The sequence below is a fragment of the Phasianus colchicus genome, chromosome 4 (assembly GCF_987193195.1).
Source record: "Phasianus colchicus chromosome 4, bPhaCol1.hap1.1, whole genome shotgun sequence".
Taxonomy (NCBI): Eukaryota; Metazoa; Chordata; class Aves; order Galliformes; family Phasianidae; genus Phasianus; species Phasianus colchicus.
In genome coordinates, this window is record NC_143439.1 from 69,684,763 (window position 1) to 69,703,930 (window position 19,168).

Here is a 19,168-nt window from a genome sequence, read left to right on the forward strand (position 1 = left end):
CCACTAACCTCAGTGTCACATCTCCACGGTTCTGGAACACTTCCATCCCTGGGCAGCTGTACCAACACAATATACTCTTTCTGAGAATAAATTTTCACCCACCAGAAAGCAATTTTACATGATTACACAGCCTTCTATTCTGCTTCGCAATCACAAATTTATTAGTTAAGAGCACACTGTAACTTTGAATTGTGACTGCATTAGGAGAAGCACTTATACCTCATCATCATCTAAAGGAGACACTTAAGGAAACATCCACAGTGCTTATAACCTCTGATGGACCTCTGCCTGTGGCACAACTCAATGTGCTCACTGTGGGAATGGGAAGAGGTGAGGGGGGAAGAAGGTGATGCTGCTCTCAGCACAGAGAGCACCCATAGGGCAGTGAATGACAGCCATCCTGCCTAGATGAGGTTCCATACATACTGATCTGCTTTAAAAGGTCATAAATCTTCATAGGAGGTATTGGAGTCACCGTCTCTGAAGTTTTTTAAGGGTAGATGTCACACTGAGTGATATGGTCTACAATCTTTAGAATCATAGAAAACCCCAAGCTGGAAGGGACCCATAAGGATCACTGAGTCCAACTCCTTTAGCTGGAATGCTTTTTCAAATTAATCAATGCCAGCCCAATGTAGAGGTGTTCAGCAGCATCAGGTAGAAATTAGATCCACTCTTGCACCCAAATGTTCCCCTCCATGACCCCATGTGAGGCTCACACTCGAGCCAGGCAGGCTGCTATGGGAGCACAACCCTCGTGCTTTATTTATCCAGCACAAGCTGTGCTAACAGGCTCCCTGCGAGCTGCAGGGTTGCTTTGCAAGGACATAAGGTTACTTTCCTGGGCACAGCGCAGAATTGAGCCCAGCATGCAGCAGCAGGGTGCAAATCCTGCTCAGCCCCAAAGCGTTCAGTGAAATGAGAACCTTCTTTAAGCAATGCTTTTCCAGCATCTGCCGGCCAACCAGCTCCCTCTGCTGCTACTTCTCCCAACCTGACCCAGACACCATTTCCAAACCACCACGAGCGGGTGATGGGGGGTCAGCTGGGATCAGCTGCCTGCCTGAAAGATGCTGAGGAATAACTTAATATCTGCATCCATCCCCCACAGCAGCTGAGGGCCAGGCAGGTCCCCAGGGCGTCACCTGGCTGCTGAACAGGGCTGAATCCCACCATCCCTGCCAATGGACTTCCCACTGACTTGAAAGGAACATCCCTGGGCTCAAGAGCTGTCATAACTCCCTCTGGGTGGGACCAGCACAGGACCAGAGAGGGCACAGCAGCCTTCTCCTGGTTTCTGTTGAATCATAGCATAGAACAGCTTAGTTTGGAGGGGACCTTAAAGGTAATTTAGCTCCAACCCCCTCCTGCCATCGGTAGGGTTGCCAACCACCAGATCACCCAGGATCCCACCCAACTCAGGCCTGAATGCCTCCAGGTAATGGGGAATCCACAACTTCTCTGGGCAGTCATTGAAGACATCACTCTGGGCAGGCACTGAGGACATCACTCTGACCACTGCTGCTGAGTGCTGTGTCCTGATGTAAGAGTTCCCCTATACAAGCAAGCACCAGCCAGAAAGCACCAAAAGAAAGATCCCTTTCATGAAAGCTTCTACTTTTTTGGAGAGAAGGTCTTGGTTCTGTTGTCTGTCTGCTTTTCAATTTCATCCACAAGAAAGAAAACTCTTGGAGCTGGCTGATTTGGTTTTAAAATCTCAGTTGGACCATAAATCTTAGCGTCCTCTCTTCGAGATGTTTTATCAGCCTGGCATTTGCAGTGCTGACTGTTGGAGATATCAGGATATCTGTACTTTCTGAGCTAGCAAAAATGGGGATTAGCAGCAGGAAGGTGAAAAAGAAGATCTGCTGACCTGCTTTACAATTAACCCGTGCCCATTGCAGCAGTTATTATCTGTCACAGTGATGGAAATCCTACAGCTGCCAGTTGTCCCCATAAGACCCAGCACATTCAGCTGTGTATGTGATGTAGCAAGAGACAGCTTGGGCTGAAGAGCAGAGAGGTGAAACAGCTCCAGTTCACACCTGGGGAAACCAAGGCATGCATTGGTTTGGAGAAGTCTGTGGTTGCATAGAAAATAAGTGGATGGAAGTGTGCATCTCTGCCTTGAGGGTGAAGGTGCCATGGAGGGTTGGTTGGGTTCAGTGTATGCTTAGAAGTGAATGAGGCAGTGACTGCAGGGCAGGCATCCTGCAGACAGGAGAGATGCAGGAGGATTTCCACCCACCGAGAACATGAAGGAAACATCAGTTTGCTCCATTCCCAGACATGCAACCCATGCCAGACATGGCTGTGCTCAGCCCCTTTCCTACCCATGGCTGGGACGTGATAACCCTGGGTTGTTTGAAATGCTGACTGGCAGCCAGGCTATGCTCAGAATGTTTATTCAGATAAGGTGGCCATCCTGCAAAGAAAACAGCTGGCATCCTGTATTAGAGCTGCACTGTGCTGCTGTAGGCAAGCAGAGGGGTAGGAGCAGGACACAAAGCCCTGGATGCAGGGTGTTGGAAACGTGTTGTACCCAATGTGGTCCTAAATCCTTCTCTCCAGGCTTCTGCAGATGCTCCCAAGTCCTGCAGGCCCTGTGCCGTTTCTACCAACTGCCCTGCCAATGAGGAGTAACATGGAGAAGGATGCACCTCCACGTCCTTCTGCTTGCTTTCCTTCTTGGCAGACCATTTCACCTTCCATGTTTGGAAGATCAACCATGGCATGTTCCCACCAGGACACAAGAGGGGTGGGAATTCATAGAAGGAAGAGCACAAAGAGAGCCAGAAGGTTGGAGAGAGAGATGCAAGAGCCAGATGGACATTTCCAAGTGTTTGTCCAGTGATAGAAGACTTGCTTTGGAAGCTGTTCAAGCTCCAGGAGAAAAGAGTTTTTTTTGCAAAAGACACAAAATGGGAAAGGAAGAATGCCTGGAGTAAACACCAGAGAGCTGCCTGTAAGAAAGCTTTGTGGTCATGCTTGGGGCAGAAGACCCAAAGGAGCAAGATCAGGGTGATGAAAGAAAAGCAATTCTTCATTCTGCCCAACTGCAGCCAGGCAAATTCAAGCCAGGACCCAAATGGCAGCGTTTCATTGTAAGTGGTGTGGTGCCTAATGTGAAATAAAAGGAATCAGGCAAAAAGCTATAGCGAGCACAAGCCTATCAGCCTGTCTGGAATGGTAGCAACAAGTCAGAATTGTTATCTGCTGGCTCTGGAGTGGAACAACCTGGTGATGTCAGCCCAGCAACCCTGGCAACAGCTTCACAGGAGTCATAAATCATCAGCAATAAGTTAATCTCTTGAGCTACTTGCTAAGAAGACAAGGAATGCATTGTTCTAAAATGAAGTAAAATTTGACAGAGACAAAATATGGTATTCCCCCTCATCGTTTTCTGCTGTTGCCATTGATAGAAGAGCAGTTCTAAAGAGATTGGCTATGAAATCACTGCCTCTATCCCAGCTACGCCTGGTGGGGCAGCAGCAAGACTAAAACAGTTCCAAAGTGAAGATCTCAATGCCACCAGGTGGGCCAGAAGAAAGAGTTTCTGAAAGAAAAAGAATAAAGACAGGATACCCCATAGAATCACAAAGGCTGGAAAAGAGCTCTAAGATCAACAAGCCCAACCTCAACCCTTCCCACCATACCCACTGACCATGTCTCACAGTGCCACATCTCCACTGTTCTTGAACACCCTTAGGGCTGGTGTCTCCACCACTCCCTGGGCAGCCTGTTCTAATGCATTACCACACATTCAGATAAGAAATTTTTCCAAATATCCAACCTGCACTCGGCACTTAGGCAGCCAAAAAGATCTAAAGGAGCATGGTTCAACCTCATCCAAGGTTGCAAGCAATAGAGCTTAAATCTCAACCCTCCTACCCTGACCAAAGCATGAGATTCAGCAAGGCAAGACAAGTCCTTCCATCCCTCTCTAGTGATGGATGCTATTTCAATAAAAAGCATTCAAAGCATTCAATAAAAGCCATTCAAAGCCAGGCTGGATGTGGCTCTGGGCAGCCTGGTCTGGTGGTTGGTGACCCTGCACATAGCAGGGGGTTGAAACCAGATCATCATTGTGGTCCTTTTCAACCCAGGCCATTCTTTTATTCTATGATTTCTCCTCACCCTGAGCTTTCTGTGAGGTTTTTAACCACGTTGTTCACTATAAGCTCTGACTAACAGCAGATGCACAGCTCTCCTGAGCTGGACGTGCCTGAAGTCAGAACAGGAGAGGGACCAGTGCTCCCTGTTCCCAGCCCTGGGCCGGAATCACACTCAAGAGGGTAGGTTTAAAATAAAAGTTTTTATCGTGTGAACTTTCCAGAGGAAGCAAGTTTTCTCCTGGAAAGAACAGAACGTGTGTGTGGCAAAAGCAGGAGGCTCCTTGGGGGCTGCCTATGCAGGAAGGAAGATGGTTTGATTTATTCTAGGTGTGAAACTCGGCCAGGGAAGCTTGCCAGGTGTTTGTATTGGCTCTGCTTCATCACCAGGCTGTGCTTCCGTTGGGAACTTTGCTCTGCTTCTCCCAGCTGGGCTCCTGATACCCAGAACCAGGAGAGGGGATGGCCAGCAGCAAGGCTTGGCTTCGTCATGAGAAGGGCTGAGGGCTTCTCACAATCAACCTTGCTTCCACTTCCTTGGTGCCACAAAGAAAACCGAGGATCAGAATGGTTGGGTTGAAAGGGATCCTAAACCCCCCCCCCAGTTCCAAACCTTACTGTGGGTTGATTGCCACCCATCAGATCAGGGTGACCATAGGCCTATCCAACCTATCCACAATTAGCTCTCTCCAGCACCCAGTTTATCACCAGCACTTCAGTACAACAAGTTTTCCCAACAAGGGAGAACAAAGCAACACCTTCAGCTAGGTTGGGAGAAGCCAACCTTGCAGCAGCCCGAGGCATCAAGGTGACGTTTTCTTTTTGCAGCCACAACACAACAGGTTCCCATAGATGGGGCCAATTCCTATTGGCCTTTGTGCTTTTGGACAGCATGAAACAGGGCTGGGGAGCAGCCACCCACCTTCCCACTGCAGGAACAGGAAGGTCCTGAGATAGCCTGGCAGCAGGTTTTAAACAAACACAAGGAAATGCTTTTTCACACCAAACACAAGTAGGAGGTGGAACACACTGCCAACAAATCCAGCCAAGCTAAAGCCACTGTACACAATGGGAAATCAGGCATTTTGTTCTGGCACCCATCTGGCTCAATGCTTACGCTTCTCTGAATGCAAGGGTCTTCCTTCCCCTCTTGGGATGTGAAAGCACAGATTTGCTGCTTTTAATTCTTCTCTTTCCCTTTCAATCATCTTTTGGCACAGATCTCATGGAGACGAGCAACCTGCTACCATTACCTTCTTGCTCCAATCTTGTTGCTTTCTCACCATATTATGTATGCTGTAAGGACAGGCTGGAGAGTGTTTTACTCATCTAAACTCTCTTGCACTACATTTTCATCCTCTTGCCTTCTTCCCCTTCTCAGCATCCATAATCTACTGTGAAGGCAATGAGAATTCACCCAAGTCCCCACTGCATCACCCAGCACTTGTTTTCTCATGTGTCGTCCATGGCTTTCCTGGGGCCAGGACATGACACAATGTCTTCTGTTTCTGCTCCATTTGTAGAAATAACATCCCCATGAACAGCATGACTGCAGGGTGCTGCAAAGCAGCATGGGCTGATATGAGCATTGTAAGTCCAACTTTCACTATCATGAAAAGGACATCATGATGCATGCTGTCACTCCCATGCACTGTTGAGAAATGGATCTTGCAATGAACTTGAACTCCTATTTCCCAGAGTACTCACTCAGCTATTGCTATTTGCACATGTATTTGTAGCTATTGCTAACATGTAGGAGCAGTTCTTCCTCAGACCACAAAGAAAAGAGCTGCATTAACAGAAACCTGGTCCATCAAACCCACCTGTTTGGATCTTTCCAAGGCATAAGCAAAACACCAAGTGAGCAAAGCAAACCCCGTGGCTGAGCTCCACATTTCACCTGAATCCATTTTCTTCAGACTCCTGAGTACACAGAGACTTGAGACCTGCAGCTCATGCATTGGTTGCTGCCTGATGTCATAAAACTCCCAGCACAGGAGAGGAGCTGCTGGAGAACCAATCCCAAAGACCTCATCAACAGGACAAGCAGCAACAAAGCCTTATAGGAAAGCACCTGGCAGCCCTCTGCCTGCTCCCAAGGCCTCTCTCTGCAGAGTGGGGAGATGAAAGCAGCCAGCTGCACACGCAGGCAGCTGCAAAATGTGCTGGAGACCATTCTTGCATGTGCAGAGTGCCATGATCCTGGAATAGGGTCAGGGTGGCAGAACCCACTCCAAAAGCAGACAGGCAACCACTTACCCACTTGGCTCATCAGTTGGGTCATTTTGAGCAACTCTTGGATGTCTCCCAGGCTTCCTTGAACCCCCAACCACCACCCAGAGGCTCTGGTCTGTAGAAGTGGGCATCAGCACAGGGAAAGGGAGAGGCAGCTTTGGAGATCAGTCAGGCAGCACCTCCCTTCACACTGCAAATCTGTGTTTTCCCCAGGAGCTCTCATCACTGTGAGATGATCGATGTGAAGTCACCTGCACACATCCCCATGACAGTCCCATATCCCACCCTATCCCCTGACCCAAGCACTGTTTCCAGCAGGATCTGTCTAAGCACGCTATGATATATGGCTTGAGGTGACGGCTGCTGTTTTGTAGGAATTAACCTCAAACACAGCCACAAAGTTTGAAAGAAAAGATTAAACATCAAAGCTAAACCTGCTAGAAACAGAACCCTGAAGGGACAAAATCCCCAGCCTCAAAGCAGGGGATTACACATCTCAAGTTCCTGGTGGTTTTTTTGACTAGCCTTAGCTAAATCCTGCCCTGTTTCTCTCCCAGACAGTGTTTTCAATTTTCAAAGCATGTTGCTTCCTTGCTGCAAAATCCCTGCTCCCAAAGCATATTTTACCCCCAGGACCACCTTCCTGAGAACTATTGGTTATGGGTGGATGGTTGGAATGGGTGATCTTGTGGGTCTTTTCCAACCTTGGTGATTCTATGATTCCCCAGAGCCTCTTCTAGCATCTAGTTGTGGATGCCCCATCCCTGGAGGCATTCAAGCCAGGCTGGATGTGGTTCTGGGCAGCCTGGTCTGGTGGTTGGCGACCCTGCACATAGCAGGGGATTGAAACTGGATGATCATTGTGGTCCTTTTCAACCCAGCCCATTCTATGATTCTATGCATGTCTTGATAATGGGCTTGGATGGGAACCAACGAAGGTGCCTCATAGGCCACCAGGTGCCTATTTTTATGTTCCCAAAGCCAACAAACGGTATCAGCTCTTGGAGGCACTTTTCCCATAGCAGCCATCAGATCCAGCACAGATCTTGTGCCAGCACTGGGTATGAGCCACAGCTTCTGTTTACCCAAACAGTTTACATTACCTCTCATTCAACACTCCCCACAAACAGCCCCTGCACCTGGTGTGGGAACATCTCCATCTACATCCAGGGGACTTCCTAAGTTCTCTTTGCAGGGGACAGCAAACACCACATTCTGCAGACTGGTGGGGATAATGGAGCCACAGTATGAAACAGATCCCATACACAGATCTCTCAGATCAAAGCAGGGCTCAGACACTCCATGGAGACACATCCAGGAAGAAACTATTTACTAATCTCTTTGGGACTTCACTATATTACAGTCTACATTTCCTCTGCACAGATAAGTTCTTTCCCAAACACACCTGCTGAGGCAGATAGAGGCTGTTGATCCCAATTTGTAGGGTTTTCTTTGGAATCAGTGTGCAGTACATTTACACAACCAGCCCATTTCAGCCATCTGGTACAATACTGCTGTGGGTACCAGAGAAAATAGCCACATCCCTTAGGAAAAAGGGACAAGGCTGGATAAGGCTTTGAGCACCTGATGGAGCTGTAGGTGTCCCTGTTCATTGCAAGGGATTTGGACCAGATGGCCTTTAGAGGTCATTTCCAACTTAAACTATTCTATGAAAAGAATTATTTCAACAGAAAAAAAATAAGAGGCATGGAATGTGTACAGAGGAGAGATGATTCCCAAGGGATGGCATGATCAGAGACCTTAATACAGGACTGCAGTTTGAAGTACGTTGCAATGCCCATGGTTTCTAATCTTCTTATACAAGACATCAGGCTTCTGAATGCTCAGAGTCCGCTAAAGTTGGGATTTCTGAGGACCTTCTTCTTCATTACAAGTTCCTAATCTTCTTCTTCAGTGCTTGAGAGCAACAAGTCTTTCTTCTGCCTTCAATCCCTGATTCAGGGCATACAGTGCAGATCCAGACCCATCACTCAGGATCAACACTACCGTGGTCTTTATGATGCTTTCATAGCTTCTCTCTATCACGGATGAGAAGAGACCCATGAGTGGGAGGAAAAAATGAAAAGCACCAGCCAGATGCCTCCACCTGCCTGAAAAAGGAGCAGTCAGATAACATTAAAAAAGAAACATGCTGGCGTAGCATCCTGTGGCTTTCTGTCTTACTTCCAAGTGGGGCAAGGAGCCCATCCAGGAGGGCAGCAGCTAAACAGAGCTCGTATCTCTGAGAAAGATGGGATTTCCTGCATGCAAGGGAAAAGATTTTGACAATAATTGTGGTGAATCAGTGACACAGGTTGCCCAGAGAGGTGGTGAACGCCCCATCTCTGGAGACACTCAGGGTCAGGCTGGAGCTTCGTGCACCAGAAGCAGCACAGCTCTGCAGCTGCAGGAAGCAATGGCCCTTGACCTCCACCTTCTGCCTTTCTTTTACAGCACAGAGAATTTCCAGAGATGAAACAATCCTTACGTTTTGTTTGATAACGATCCCCTGCTAGCTGCTTCCCTTCATCTCCTGTTTTATTCTGATACGTTCACTGTTCTCCTTTGATCTCCTGCTTAGCAGTGACACCCTGGATAATAATTTCCAGCAGAGATTAAATATTTTGACATCTCCACCAGCAGCATTTGCTGTCACTCCTTTCTTGTACACGTCCTCCCTTGGGCTGCTGGCACACAGAACAGTTAACACTTGTCCTCATGCTAAGCAAAGCAAGGTCTGCCAGGGTCAAAGCAGCTTTGGGACTGAATCTGAGCTGTACAATAGGAAATCAGAGCCTGTAGGTGTTGTGGGGGGCTGGGAGCAGTGCCCTGCACAATGTCATGAAAGGAAAGGACTGCTGCTTTCCACATTAATGCATGTCACCTGCAAACGCTGCATGAACTTCCACCACTGTGCTGCTAAATCACCTAAGCTAAGAGGAGGAGGAAGGGATTGCTCACTCACACATTATCCTCACCTCCCACTGTGCCAGGGACTCCCATGTCATGAGATCACTCAGAGCTCCAGCAACAGTGAACAGTCAGCAATCACCCAGGTAAATATCCTTCCAAATAACTTCTTTGAGGCACATATTAAAAAAAAAAAAAATCAAATAAAAGAAAAAAATTCATATGGTGGGGGGAAAAAAAATGAATGAAAATATTATTCCATCATGCACCTGAAGGACAACGTAAATTTTAGCAGGGGCAACCTGGCATCCCTCAGCTTTCGAGTTCTCGGCTGGGCAATGCTCATTGTCAGAAGGTCAACACCAACAGTGATGCTCAGCAGGAAAGAGGGGTGATGTGTGGGAAGGTTTCTGCAAGCTCAGACAGTGGGACAAGAGCTGATAGTGGCAGAGGTGGTGACAAAGCTCCTGTGGATGAGGTACCAAGGAGTGGTTCAGGTTGGAAGGAGCCTTAAAGCCCATCCAGTTCTAACCCTTGCTGTGGGCTGGTTGCCCCCCACCATATCAGGTTGCCCAGAACCCCCCATCTTACCTGACCTTATGCATCTCTTGGGATGGGGCACCCATAGCTTTTTGGGCAGCCCGTGCCATAGCTTTCAGCAATGAGATCAGTAGGAGCCCTCCTTACATATAGCTTTGAAACACAGCTTGCAACATGGACTAAAGTACTGAGGCACTACCACCCAGTTGCCACATTGCCCTCAAAACCCCAGGATTTGCTATCAGTCCACTGCAAAAGCCCAACTGTCCAGTGCTAATAACCAACAGCTGCAGTCTGAGCGATATGTCACTTTCAGAAACTCAACTCCTGCATTCAAATAGGCAGGATTTCATTACAGGACAGGCTTACATGACAAGCCCTGAACTGAAACAATCCTCCTGGAGAACCCTGGTGTACCTGAGAGCCATGCCAAAGCCAGCTGATGACAGGAACATGGCACAGGTTCAGTTCTGGGTGGCAACCTGCCATGGCATAGTGTTTCTGATCCAACCCTACAGCATGAGGAACATGCCCTCCAGCCAACCTTCCTTGGCTGCCCTCCCATTTCAGGGCTCTGTGAGCCACACAGCTGTTGACAGGTCATAGAGCAAACTAAGCAGCTGGGTTTTAACATTTGGGATGCTGGAGCTGAAGAAAAGACCTTAGCTGAGTCTTAGGAAGATGCATGATCTGAACATTGCATCCCCAGCTTACCCCACAGCCAGCTGAAGCCATTGTCCCAACCATCAGCAATCAGGGCATGGGGAGCCCAGGGAAGGCAACAAAAGGACAGTATACCACCAAACAAAATCCTAGGGCTGCTGGTAACATCCTTCCCATAGCTACAGGTTACAAGATGATAGCAATTGTGAGGCTGGAAGAGAAAAGGTGCTGGCAGTGGGCGCATCTGGATGACACACGTAGACTCATTGAGGTTGAAGAAGACCTCTAAGTTCATCAAGCCCAACCCATCCCAATTAACCACATCCCTCAGTGCCACATCGCCATGGCTGTTGAACACCTCCAGGGACAGTGACTCCAACACCTCCCCAGGCAACCTGTTCCAATGCACCGTCCCTCTTTTGGAGAAGAGATGTTTCCTAATAGCCAACCTAAGCTTCCCCAGTGCAAGTTAAGGTCATTATTTCTCATCCTATACCTCACTGTAGCTTAAGAGATCCAGCTAGAGATCTCTCCACTAGCTGGAATAGAAGCTAGAATGCCTCTATTCACAAGCTGAGCTTGAATAGAGTTCCTGGACCCATGGGTGGGGTGGAAGCTCCAGGTGTAACTAGATGGGGCTAGTAAGGCTGATTAGCACCTCAGAGCCCTAATATCAAGAACAATCTCTCAATGGTTGTGTGTTGTGAGCTGCTGAATTGTGCCTGATTTTGGGGGAACAAAAGCAACGTGCTCGTTTTTCTTGCTGTCCTCACTTGTTCTTGGGATGTCTTTATTTTGGCATTGCCCTCTTCTAACTGCAGGGCTGGCACTGTATCTGTTTAGTGAAGCATTAGAGACCCTCAAGCAAGGGATGTTTTATTACTTCAGGACACAAGGGTAGACCATGAGACTGCATCATCTTTCCATCACTCTTTGAAGTGTGGGAATCATCTAATTAGCAGGGAAAGCAACTGGAAGTTATGGAGCCTAGAAATCCTGACGTTTGTGTTCCATGGGGCCTGGTTTTATGGCAGCCCAGCAGGGAAACTATTCTGCTATGATGCCAAATGATTGCTTTGGGGATGTTATCTCTTCTGAATGTTAATGGCCATGAGCAAACAAAGGCATGTGTCTGAAGGGGAAAGAGTCCCACCCTAGGAAGGAAGGCAGTCTTCTTTTCATGCGTTTACACTAAAAGCTGATTCTAAATTCAGCTTTGGGAAGGTCAGTTCCCATGCAAGTATCAACGTGAAGCATCTGTGTCCACAGGAAGGTTTATGGGTTGTGACCTTACCACCAAGAGGTTGGTCAGTCTGTCAGAAGGCCTTATAGCGAGCAAAAATCTCTTTACTGATTCACAAAGCAAATGCCATGGTAGTGTGAGCTGTCCCAGAAGTCTTATAGCCTTGAGATCATAGAATCATAGAATGGCCTGGGTTGAAAAGGACCACAATGATCATCTGGTTTCAAACACCCTGCTATGACCTGCAGGGTCACCAACCAGCAGACCAGGCTGCCCAGAGCCACATCCAGCCTGGCCTTGAATGCCTGCAGGGATGGGGCATCCACAACCTCCTTGGGCAACCTGTTCCAGTGCCTCACCAGTGAAAAAGTTGCTGAGAGATGAGTCGTACCTCCAACCACCTCCGGCCAGGCTGGCTGCTGCCTCCCTCCATTGCTGATATGAGGTTACTCAAAGATCACCATGACAAAAGCAGAATTCTCACTTTGTGGAGCAATACCTTTTTCAACCTTGCAAACCCCCAGATATGCAAGCCCAACCCAAAGCCCACAGAAGCACAAGGGGCCACTGGTTTCTGAGGTCAATAGATGGGATACAGAGGGGAGGAGGAACCAAGTCCTGCTGATCAGTGGAGGACATGGACCTTCAGGTCATGTCTACCACACATGGGAAGGGTGTTGGCCTAGCAAGGCCAACAGGCTCGGAGGCCATTCCCACTATCCTTCAGACTGCTTGCTGACTGGCAGCAATACAAACAACCCTGCCTGTAGCTAACAGTAATCCGAGTGGGAAATCCCTCTCCTTTCAGTTCTCCTGCCCACTGTTACAAGCCCTGGGTGAAGCTGGCTCACTGCAGGTTGTGCAGCACCTTGCCAACAGCTGAAGCCAACAGAAACCAGTACCAAGCTCCTCATCAGTCAGGATTGCCCTTGGCAGGATTGGGCCCTACAGATCAGGTTGTTTCTGTAAGCCCTGGCTCATGCTGAAGAAATGGCAGAAGGACCTGCAGGGCTTTTTCTGGAAGGGCTTTATCCATGGAGGTGACTTGGGATAGACCTGATTACCCATAAGGACCCCAGATCTCTGCCTTACCCCAGGCAGAAATCAGCAGCACCCAAAAGGGAGCATGATGGCATCCTTCCTGCCCTAGAATCCTGCTCTTGAGGGTCTCCAGACTTTCTCCTCATTGATGTCTCTTGCTCCTCTAAGACAGGAAAGTTTAAAACCAGAGTGAAGCTAATTGTGGGAACAGCAGTAAAGTGAGCTGGCTGGGAAATGGTCACTTTGGAGAGAGAAAGTTTTAGCACATAGCAGACATGAATAAGAAGATAGCAATGCTTCCCATCTGTGAAGCATCACCGTGCCTCCACCCATCACTCCTTTCCTCTCTGAAAGCATCTGCAACCAGTGCATGGAAATTCATGGAAGAAAGGCAGCTTAGCAGAAATCTTTCCTCTCTTGTGTTCTCCAACTCCAACTCCAAGATGGAGTTGGATCAGGTTCCATCCAGAGATGCTCTCTGGGGCTCAGAGCTGTTGCCTTCACTTCAAAAAGGCTTCATCTCAAGCATCTCTCACTTGCCACCCAGGAGAGGAATATGTCCCCTGGGAAGGAAGGCTGCATCCACACACACTGCAACTCATTGACCTATCCACCATGTGGGTCCTGTGGGTAGCAAACACTTCCATGGCCCCTCTGCTTGAGGAAGACAAAAGGAGTGGATTTAAATTATCATGATGTCAGGGCTCAGCCCTGCCCAGTTGCTGGGGAAGATGGAACTCAGCTCCCAGGCGCTCCTGATTTTGGCCATCAGAATATGACTACCCAACATGGACTCTAGCCACTAACACCTCTCAGATGGTGATGTTGATGATCATGGGCAAACAAAAGCAGCTCAGGGCATGGTCATAACTGGTATTTCCCTGGGAGAGATGGAAAAGTTTTTGAGATGGTAACTTTTGCTGGCAGTGTAGGACCAGGAAGATGATGTAGGCCCTCATGGTCAACTCAGCTTGAACCTCAACAGCTTTGGCTGCTGCTTCTTCCTCCAGCTCCTGACCCAATTTCTTGGCTGGCTGACTGAGAGCTGTGCATGGCTGTAGGGTTCAAATGCATTTTTAGTGCCAGTGGCTCCAGCTGGTCTGCCTCTGCTCCAGAGAGCTGATGGAGACAAAGTGGGAAAATAGCACAGGAAAAAGATGTGACCACGGCTCCCTCTTGTAATCCGTGGGTGCTCTGTTTTTAATCTAGCTTGGGAAAACCCCGAGGGCTGTTTCTGCAAGGAAAATAGAGAGAGCACTGAGCTGTCAAGGTTAACCAGCTCCACCTGTTTCGGGATGGGGCAGGCTGTGCAGAGCCTTGGCCACATACAAAGCCCTCTTTGAGCTGTGAGGTGAAAGCAGGCCCAAGGCAGCTCCCATGGACTGAAAGCACAAACCATAGTGTTGCCATCACGCTACGGGTGAACTGAGGCCAAGCCAGCCTGTGTGAACAGTCTATTTAAATCACTGCAGCTTCAACCTACGTATTCTAGGTCAGGCAAGACCTTGGAGCACTGGAGTCTGGAGCTGCTGATGATGGCAAGGTGCCATCATGCTCAGAGAATCATAGAATCATTGAGGCTGGAAAGACCACTAAGATCAAGTCCAATTGTTGACCCACGCCTGCAACTGCTCTAGACCATGTCACTCGGTGTGACATCTACCCTTTTCTTGAAAACCTCCAGGGGTGCTGGCTTCACCACTTCCTTGGGCAACCCATCCCAATGCCTGGCTGTTCTTTTTGAGAAGAACTTTTTCGTAATATCTGTCCTGAACATGGTGCTCCTCCATGGAAAAGGTGTGTGAGGAGCAGGTCTAAGGGGGTGACATTCTTTGAAACCCAATCTTTGAGGAACAGTATGGGGACATCTGGAGAATCTTCTAATGTCCATAAATCCCTGCATGGAAGTGCAAGGAGACATTTCTCTCTGGCCCACGGTGGCTTTTTGTCCACCCAAGAGCTCTCACTCTCTCATTTTATCCCTTTCCTGCCCAGTCCAGCCCCAAACCAAGGACATGGAGGTGTTCAAGACCCAGCTGGATGAGGCCCTGGGCAGCCTGATCTGGTGGGGGGCAACCCTCCCACAGCAGGGGCTGGAGCTTGGTGACCTTTAGGGTCCCTTCCAACCTGAGCCATTCTATGATTCTATTGCTGGGGAACCAGGCACATGTACCCATGCCTCTACAATGCTCAGCCCATGGCTTCCAGGCCTCAGGACATCAGCCAGTCGAGGATTTTTGGACAGATTCATTTTAATTCCACACCAAAATAACAGGATATTTGGACGTGTGTCTCCTCAGAAGAAACTCATTTTCATTGCCTTTCTCAATTTGGAGGAATTGGGGAAAGCTGTTTTGCAAACATCTTCCTAGAAGGTAACATTATGGGGAAGGGATGATTTTATAGGTTTGGTTTTACTACTTTATTCCAGATTGAAATGTTTGCAGTCATCACTACACTAATAATCTGGGTTGTTACACATCTCTAGGAGAAGTACTCAATGTTCAGTCCATCCTTTAGGACATGGAGGACATTTATTTCTCAAAATGGCATATCTGTAGGGCTCCTTGTCCCCAAAATCCCTGACTCCCCATGTAAACTCTTGGCAATGAGGTCTAACCAGGTCTCACAGGCCTCCTCTCCAGCAGCAGCAGAGGCTGGAGGCAGCTCATCACAGGGAGCCCAGTACAACCAGATACCTCTGAGTCCTCCCACCTCCAGTGTGGAAGGAGGGAGCAAGGAGCCTGAAATCAGGCACTGGATCTTTCCATTGCAAATGGCCCAACGGTGCCAAGAAGTTTTTTTCCACTCTACTATAGGGCTGATGAAAGGAAAGTTAATTATATCAACATCCTGTTTACTCACCAGCATGAAACAAGAAGCCCAGATATACTTGGGGTGTGAGGGCATGCTCTGATCCGGTTGCATGAAAGAAAAATCTCAGCCATGCAGCTCAGTCTTCTTCTTTTGCAGGCAAGGCATTACAGGCTTCCATTGCCCCAAACTTTGGTTGGATTTCTGTGGAAAGAAAATCATACAACGTCTACTGGGCACAACGTGTCACTCCCTGGCAAGTTGCTACCATAATTTGCATTCAAACACCTTGACCTTATGGGTCATGGGATATGGTTGATGGGTTATAGGGTGTGGGTTATGGTGGGCACCCACTGGCATTACTGGTGTTGGGTTTTCCTCTCTCCATATTAGCATGTTGTATTTTAAATGCAAACAACTCAATTTGTACAGATCTGGGGAAGCCACCCAGGACATGAAAGTGTTAATTTGTTCTGCCCTTTCTGCTGGATTAGGAAACAGCAGGAGAAAACAACTTTGCCTACCCTCTCCTGGTCAAAAAAAAAAAAAAAAAACCAAAACAGTGGTGTGACGTGGTGGAAAGAGCTGAAAGGCACAAATTCCTGAGCAGGAGCTCAGCAGGCAGGAGATTTGCCACCTGGACGTGGTCCAAAGAAAGTGCTCAGGCCTGCCTGCAGATGTCATGAGTTAACAGCACATTTCTACCTGCGTATCATATTGATGAAGTTTGAGAGATAGAAAATCAGACAGACAGACAGACAGACGCCCACATCTGCATCTGAATTTCATCAGGGTGCCGGAGGGCCTGACAAAGTTTGTGGTTGGGTCCATCCTGGTGAGAGCCCATTAGAGAAAGGAGGATGTCAGGCTGAGCCACAGTTTTTGTAGCTATCCTTCAACCCCCTCAGCCTTTTTCTACAGGTGATGTGCTCTAGACACTCATTTTCAGTGACCTTCCAGCACTTTTGGTGAGGGCAATGTTTAACAGTGAACCCCTGGTACGTTTCCAAAGCACAGTTACCTCCTGCCTCCTGCAGATCCTGCTGCAGTTTCCAAGGGTTGTGCAGCAGCCAAAATACAGCGTGGTGATGTAGGGCATCACCACTGTGACCACTACGTGGTCAGATGCCCCCCAACAGAGGAGTTGCCTCTCAGTGGTCAGGGTAGAAGCAGCTTCACATTAATGTCTACATGTTATGAAGCTTTATGAATTGGCTTGCACAAGATGCTCTGAAAAGAGCAATTGAGAAAGGACAGATGGGCAAAGAACTTGAAGGACCTTCATACCCAAAAAAGCAAGAACCAAGAACACCTCAGCCAAGACTGAGTTAAGTCAAAGATTTTGCTCTTCCTGTCAAATGAAAACCCAGTCCTAATTAACATGAAGCCAAGTGCCATGGCTAAGACTTCAGAAGAAAACTCTTGTTGCCAAGTAGATGCAAAACTGAAAAGATGATGGGTTTTTCCAGACTTCGTTATAAATTAACAAGGCTATCCAGGTGTATTTATCATTCTGCAACAGAGAAATGTCTTTGCAAAACAGTGGGCCTCCTTCTCAATCTTCTCTCATGCCCTCTTTCATTAAGGCCATCTGAAGAGGAGGGGGAGATCCATTTCAGTCCCTGAAAAATGTGTCACCTCATGGGGAGGACTGAAGCAAGAAGATGGAGAGGGCTACAGCTGCCCACTGGGGACTCCTGGACCATGGTGAAGCTCCAGGCACCACCTGCAAGGAGCTGTGGGATTTGAGAGAGGACCAAAGGGACATTCAGACCTTCACAGAACAGCATCTGGAGACCTTGAACTCAAACAGCTCTACGGGTCAGCGCTTGCACAAGTGTCCCACGTGAGCTGTTGTGCCTTACAGCAAGCAGACATGGATCAGATGGCCTTTTCCACCAAAAGATGTGGATTGAAGTGGTCAGAAGAATGCATCAATTTGGCAAGTCATCTGACCAGATGAAAAAAAATATACACAAAAGTGTGGGTTGTTTTTTAGTTGTGTTTTTTTTTTTTTCTTCGGAAAATTCAACATCTGACACAGCTTATTCACACCAGCAGTACTAAATCAAAACAAGAGTTAAGGCTAGAAACAAAAACAACTCTTTTGTTTTGGGTCAAATTTCATTTTATTTTATTTTTTTCAGTCTCTGTTTTCAGTGGAGGAGGTTCTTCTGTTTATTCGACTCAGCCCAAAATTCCCTTTGATTTTGCAGTGTGAGCTGCTGAACACTACACTGGGTTATTTGCACAGCTGCGTGCCCCACCACTGAGAACAAGTCCCTCTTGCTGGAGGACATAGGGGCAACCATTCAGGGTCACCATAGAAGTCCCACATGACACGTTCTGTGACAGATCACAAGGTCCACCAGTGTCCCCATCCAACCCTTGGCATCATGCAAAGAAATGAGTGTGGTGAAGCAAAAAAGCTGGATGGTTCCTCAATGACAGCTCTGGCCACATTGCCTCTACTGGATGCCTATGGATGGAGGGAGAACTAGGTCCAGAAAATACATATTTTAGAAACTTCTCTGGGATTGAAAAGGAAGACATGAAGAGCTTTAAGGCAGCTACATGTGATCCTGGTTGCTCTTTATCCTGACCAAGCACCGCTGAAAGGAAAAGCCCCAAAGTTGCAAAGGCCAACAGAGGAGAGTTTGTTACCAGCCAGGAAGGAGATCTGCTCAAGGACAGAACCTTAACCTTGGCAAACACTGCTGCGTGATGAATGCAAGGACTGATTCCCAGTCCCCTGGCTTTCAGCCCCTCTGATGCACAAGACACAAGTTGTTTTCAGAAAACAGCTGGAATCTTTCCTCCCCACCCAACGAGAGTAAAACATTTATTTTCTCTTAACCTCATTCTTGCAGAACGCTGAACAATTTTAGATGAAACTTTCAAAAAAAAAATGGCAGCCAGCCTGAAAAAAAAAAAAAAAGAAAAAAAAGAATAGAGTCTGACAGAGTTATTAAATTAAGCAATTAAAGGCAAAGTGTTGTAATAGGAAACAAGGAGCACACTAGTGGTAGATACCCGCTTTCTCCTTACAGACATTGAAATGTAGCTGTCCTGAGATGTGCTGTAATAGAGAGAGTTATGGATGAATGGGTGGATGGATGGATGGATGGATGGATGGATGAATAAGGGGATGGATGGCTGAGGGGATGGATGGATGGATGGATGGATGGATGGATGGATGGATGGATGGATGAATAAGGGGATGGATGGATGGATGAATAAGGGGATGGATGGATGAATAAGGGAATGGATGGATGAATAAGGAAATGGATGGATGGATGGATGGATGGATGGATGGATGGATGGATGGATGGATGGAATAAAGTCGTAAAAAGAAAAGAAACCCATTACTTGTAAAGGGCAAAAAGCAGGATGTTCTTCACAACACAGGGACCAGAGAGTCCGTGGGGCCTCTTCCCTGAGGATGTCCAATATCTTCCAGGATGTGGGCACCCTGCTCTGTGTGTGCCAGATGGGACAGGGCTGTGACATAGGAGTCTGGGGGGGCCTACAGCTTCAGCCAGGGTGGGATTCTATGAAATGAGTTCAACACTGCACAGAGCAAGCTCTACATGTGTAACTTTCTATAAAG

The 19,168-nt window shown here is 47.8% G+C and overlaps 1 protein-coding gene across 1 annotated transcript in view; it reads right to left on the bottom strand.

Moving 5' to 3' along the window:
• The window catches only part of SMOX (spermine oxidase), a 100,596-nt gene that overhangs the window by 71,358 nt on the left and 10,070 nt on the right, over window positions 1-19,168 (bottom strand). The window contains exon 3 of the mRNA XM_090139889.1: window positions 15,610-15,762. The gene's annotated coding sequence lies outside the window, so the exon portion shown is untranslated. The remainder of the gene's footprint in view (window positions 1-15,609; window positions 15,763-19,168) is intronic.